The 5,183-nt window shown below is 43.5% G+C and overlaps 1 pseudogene; it reads right to left on the reverse strand.

Annotated features, from left to right (window-relative positions):
• Nucleotides 1-230: 230 nt before the first annotated feature.
• LOC112855192 (dnaJ homolog subfamily A member 1-like) lies at nt 231-1,547 on the reverse strand (annotated as a pseudogene).
• Between the last annotated feature and the right edge of the window lie 3,636 nt (nt 1,548-5,183).

Consider the following 5,183-nt stretch of genomic DNA (forward strand, 5'->3'; position numbering starts at 1 on the left):
GAGGGGCAGAGAGAGGGAGACGCAGAATCGGAAGCAGGCTCCAGGCTCCAGGTTGTCAGCACAGAGCCCGACGCGGGGCTCGAACCCACAAACTGTGAGATCATGACCTGAGCTGAAGTCGGACGCTTAACTGACTGAGCCACCCAGGTGCCCCTATAGTTGAATATTTAAAGCAAAAGCAATAGCAAGTAATGAGCTACGATTGTAGTCTTTCATTAACTCAATACCGCCTATAAAATGCCAGCGGCGCTATTTACTGGCTCCATTAAGAGGTCCGACCACCAAACACCACCCCTAGGATGATGTTCATCGTCCTCATATGCTTCTCCATTGTAATGGCGCCATCTTTCCTGATGTGGAGCGAAGTCCACCAGTCCTGCCTGGTCCATTTCATCAGTCTCTTCCACTTCCTCTCAGGTAGGAGTTTTTCCAGCAGAGAGAGTTTATCAGGAGAGAGAAAGGCATTCTCAGGAAAGTTTACCTCAAATTCGATGATCAGGCGACCCTTGTCATATGGTCTACGATAAATTGGCACGCCTTTTGTCTAGCACACGCTTAACATCGCCGTACGTGACAATCTCACCTGGAAGGAGAGGTGATGACAATGGTTCTGCTGTCCAGAGCAGATGTTGGCTTTTGAAAGCCACACAGTGCTTCAACCCGCTGGATGTCCCTCACATGGAAAGATCCTCTCCTCGCCGAGGAAAAACAGCCTGGTCCTTCTGATCTAAAACAGTGATGACATCTCCTGGTTCCAGAACCAGTTCTTGGTCTCCTTCACCATGGAATGTTTATCTTCTGGTCATCTTCCATGCCTTTGTCAATATGAACTTCTAGAATCTTCTTTTCTCAAACTATCTCCCTTCCATTGCAGATTTTACATCGATCTTTAGGACCGATCCGTTCCCCATGGCCCTGGCACTCCATGCACACAGACTGAATTTGCTGAGTCATTCCAAGTCCTCCCCCATGTCTTATTTGCACCCCAGTACCTCAGCAATTGGGAGAACATTCTTCCACTCCTTTCTTAACACCTGGGCCTTCACATTTGTCGCAAATCACATTCTTTTGAAAAGCTAGTTTTCCTGTTGCACCATTATGTAAATCTGCTAAGGTTACAGAGAGCTAACCTCTCCTTTTCTCTGCATCCTTCGTCCTCCTCCAAAAAAACCTATCAAAGATGTCCACAGGGGAGCCAAAACCACCACCAGCTCCTCCCTCTTTAATTGCCTGTTCTCCTCCTTTGTCATATAATTCCCTTTCCTTTGCATCAGAGAGCACTCCGTAAGCTTGAGAAATCTGTCTAAACTTCTCTCCTTCATTTGGATTCTTAACAAGGTGGTACTTCAAAGCCGGTTTCCTGTAAGCCTTTTCCATTTCTTCCTGGGTGGCTTTGGGTTTGACCCCCAAAACATAATAAGTAGTTTCTATCTCTCACCATTTTCTATAGCTGGTGAGCGGGCCGAGGCCACTGTGGGGGAGCAGAAAGGAGTGCATGGCTGGGCACAGCTTGGGCGCCCACCGTTCCTCCACTTCTCACCGAGCATTCTGGAAAGCTCCCTAAAGATTTTATTTTCAAGTAATCTCTACACCCAATGCGGGGCTTTAACTCACAACCCCAAGATCAAGAGTTGAATGCTCCTCCAACTGAGCCAGCCGGGTGCCCTTGAAGAACAAGCCTTGTTAAAATGTCTACACCACCCAAAGCAATCTATACATTTAATGTAATCCCTATCAAAATACCAATGGCATTTTTCACAGAACTAGAACAAACAATCCTAAACTTTGTATGGAAACACAAAAGACCCCAAAAACAGCCTTGAAAAAGAAAACAAAAGCTGGAGGCATCACAATTCCGGGCTTCAAGTTATATTATGAAGCTACAGTAACCAAAACAGTATGGTACTGACACAAAAATAGACACACAGATCAATGGAGTAAAGCATAAAACCCAGAAATAAACCCATGATTATATGGTCAATTAAGCTTCAACAAAGGAGGCAAGAATATACAATGGGAAAAAGTCTCTTCAACAAACGGATGTCGAGAAAACTGGACAGCCACGTGCAAAAGAATGAAGCTGGACCACTTTCTTTCACAATACATAAAACTCAAAATGGATTAAAGACCTAAATGTGAGACCTGAAACCATAAAAATCCTAGAAGAGAACACAGGCAATAATTTTCTAACACTGGCCATAATATTTTTCTAGATACGTCTCCTGAGGCAAGGGAAACAAAAGCAAAAATAAACTATTGGGACTAGATCAAAATAAAATGTGTCTGCACAGCAAAGGAAACAATGAAACTAAACGGTAACCTACTGAATGGGAGAAGATACTTGCAAATTACATATCCTATAAAGGGTTAGTATTCAAAATCTATAAAGAACTTATAAAACTCTGGGAATGCAAGCTGGTGCAGCCACTCTGGAAAACAGTATGGAGGTTCCTCCAAAAACTAAAAATAGAACTACCCTAGACCCAGCAATTGCACTACTAGGCATTTATCCACAGGTGTGCTCTTTCGAAGGGACACATGCACCCCCATGTTTATAGCAGCACTATCCACAATAGCCAAAGTACGGAAAGAGCTCAAATGTCCATCGATGGATGAATGGATAAAGGAGATGTGGCATATATATACAATGGAGTATTACTCGGCAATTGAAAAGAATGAAATCTTGCCATTTGCAACTACGTGGATGGAACTGGAGGGTATTATGCTAAGCGAAATTAGAGAAAGACAAAAATCATAGGACTTCACTCATATGAGGACTTTGACACAAAACAGATGAACCTAAGGGAAGGGAAACAAAATTCATAAAAAAACAGAGAGGGGGACAAAAGAGAAGAGGCTCATAAATATGGGGAACAAACTGAAGGTTACTAGAGGGGTTGTGGGAGGGGGGATGGGCTAAATGGGGAAGGGGCACTAAGGAATCTACTCCTGAAATCATTGTTGCGCTGTATGCTAACTAATTTGGACGTAAATTTTTTTTAAATAATAATAAATAAATAGATAAATAAATAAATTAAAATTAAATTAAATTAAATTAAAAAAAATAAAATAAAATAACTTATAAAACTCAATCCTCAAAAAACAAATAATCTAATTTTAAAATGGGCAGAAGACTATGAACAGACATTTCTCCAAATAAGACATCCAGATGGCCAACAGACGCAAGAACAGATACTCCACATCACTCATCATCAGGCAAATGCAAATCAAAACCACACTGAGATATCACCTCACACCTGTCAGAAGGGCTAAAATCAACAACAAAAGAAACAACAGGTGTTGACAAGGATGTGGAGAAAGGGGAGCCCTCCAGAGGGGAGGTGGGTGGGTGGGAGATGGGGGAAGTAGGGGATGGGAATTAAAGAGTATTCTTACCATGATGAAAAATAATAATAATAATAATAATAATAATGATTTTAAAAAGAAAAAACTAAAGCACTTACCATGTGTTTAAAAAAAAAAATGGAAGTAAAAATTTAAAAAACCCAGACCCAAAATAAACTAGAACAGAAGACCAAAGCCAGGAGGGTGTTCGAAACCACGTATGTAAGCCATGGAGTCCATAGTTACTAAATATGAGCTAATTCTTACTCATCTATAGCAGCTCCTGATAAGGCTCACCCCCAATTTGTCATTATATTCAGAACGAAATACATCCCTATTTGAAATGCCACCTTGGTTCTATCCTTTTTTTTCCCTTTCCTTTTCTTTTAATATGGATACTCTACTTGCAAATATTTCTTGGCTTCTTATTCCTTTTTTTTCCCCCCTTGGCTCTTTTAAAAAAAAAATTTTTTTTAAATGCTTATTTATTTTTGGGAGAGAGTGAGACAGAGACAGAGCGTGAGTGGGGGAAGGGCAGAGAGCAAGGGAAACACAGAATGTGAAGCAGGATCCAGACTCTGAGCTGTCAGCACAGAGCCCGAAGTGGGGCTCGAACTCACAAAGTGTGAGACCATGACTTGAGCTGAAGTCAGGTGCTCAAGCACTGAGCCACCCAGGTGCCCCTCCCTTGGCTCTTTATTCCTGCCCACTGATCTGTCCCTGTGGTACCGCCCCATTTTAACGTTTGTAGTTCCATAAGACAGTCCAGTAAACAGTAGGGCAAGTTCCACTTTGTAACTCGTCTCAATTTAACCTTGAATTTTCCTCCCACACTTATTTTCCCAGGTGTATCCACCTATTCTAGACAGATTAGAGCCCCTGGGGTGACCCTTGACCTTCAAGGCTTAGGGCATGGTGATGCTGGGCTCCCAGGCAGGTCTGTCTCTGCCCAGCAGGAATCTCCAGGCTAATCTGAGTGACAGTAACCAACCCCCAACCTTGAAGCAAGGTGTCCTTAAGATTCCCATTTATCGCCAGACTCACATTCCAGAATAGTAAAGGGTGTCCTTTTCCAACGGATGAGCCCCTGCTGCTCCCCCAGGGGTGATTGATTTGCCCAGAGCACCTAAACCATGCCTGTTTCTAGGAAGGGAATAAACCTATTTCTTCCCTAGACTAGAAACCCCCATACTGGGCACAGGCGTGTCAAGGAGAACCATGGTGTTGAGATTCCCGATGCGGTGTTAGTTAGCTCTTGGGTTGGTTTGTTTTTTGTTTTTTGTTTTTTTTAACCTTCTTTTTTTTTTAATGTTTATTTATTTGAGACAGAGAGAGACATCAAGCTGGCAAGGGGCAGAGAGAGAGGGAGAGAGAGAATCCCAAGCAGGTATGACCTGCTGACGGTGAGAAGCCCGATGCGGGGCTCCAACTCACAAACTGAGCCAAAATGAGGCGTCAGACACTCAACGGACTGAGCCACCCAGACGCCCCTGTTTTCCTTCTTGACGCTGTTTGCAAGATGCTGGGCTTTAGAGAATAAATATCCCCAGACTCAAAGTCACAAACGTCATGTTGACTGTAAAGGAAACCGTTTCACAGAGAAGAGGCAGGATGGGTCAGGGCGATTCCCGGGAGGGTCATTTCAGGGGCCTCTGCCACGCTCCCCTGCTCTGACCACTGGACACTGTTCCGCCTGACCAGACAGACAGGCCGTCTTCTCCATATTGTCACATTTTGCTTGTATTTACATCTGTGTTTGTCTTAGGTGCCTACGGAGAGGTAGACTGTCTCTGGGGAGTAGAACGCCAGAGTCAGGGGTCCCCCGAGAGCTGCCAGCG

This window comes from Puma concolor, chromosome B3 (genome assembly GCF_028749965.1).
Source record: "Puma concolor isolate L17-30 chromosome B3, mPumCon1.1.hap2, whole genome shotgun sequence".
NCBI classification, from domain to species: Eukaryota; Metazoa; Chordata; class Mammalia; order Carnivora; family Felidae; genus Puma; species Puma concolor.